Here is a 402-nt window from a genome sequence, read left to right as displayed (position 1 = left end):
AGCCACGGGAAGAGCGAGCTGGATGTGGGCGGCATGAAGTGCAGGCGGCAAAGCATCCCTGCTCCTGGCGTGGGATCCCGGCGTGTGCTGCGGCTCTGCTCCGGGCTGCGGCTCGGCGGTGCTGGGCTGGGGCCGGGGAGCAGCGGGTTTTATCCTGCCCCGCGCCGGGGTGTGCCCCTTCCAGAACGCTCTCTCCCCACGCACCCTCCTGCAGCCATCGCCTATTTTTGAGAGGCTGATTATCCGCCAGCGCCTGCTTCTGGGGACACGTCACACGCCGCAAATAGGGCCCTGCACCCGCCACCGGGAGCTCGGGTTTCTGCAGAGCCACCGTGATGCAGCAGCACCCGCAGGGCCAAGGCTTGGGGGGGGGGCCGGCCCCCCCCCCAGCCCCCCCCCGCC

This window comes from Eurypyga helias, unplaced genomic scaffold (assembly GCF_000690775.1).
Source record: "Eurypyga helias isolate BGI_N326 unplaced genomic scaffold, ASM69077v1 scaffold25014, whole genome shotgun sequence".
In the NCBI taxonomy this organism is placed as follows: domain Eukaryota; kingdom Metazoa; phylum Chordata; class Aves; order Eurypygiformes; family Eurypygidae; genus Eurypyga; species Eurypyga helias.
Note: the sequence above shows the minus strand (reverse complement) of the source record.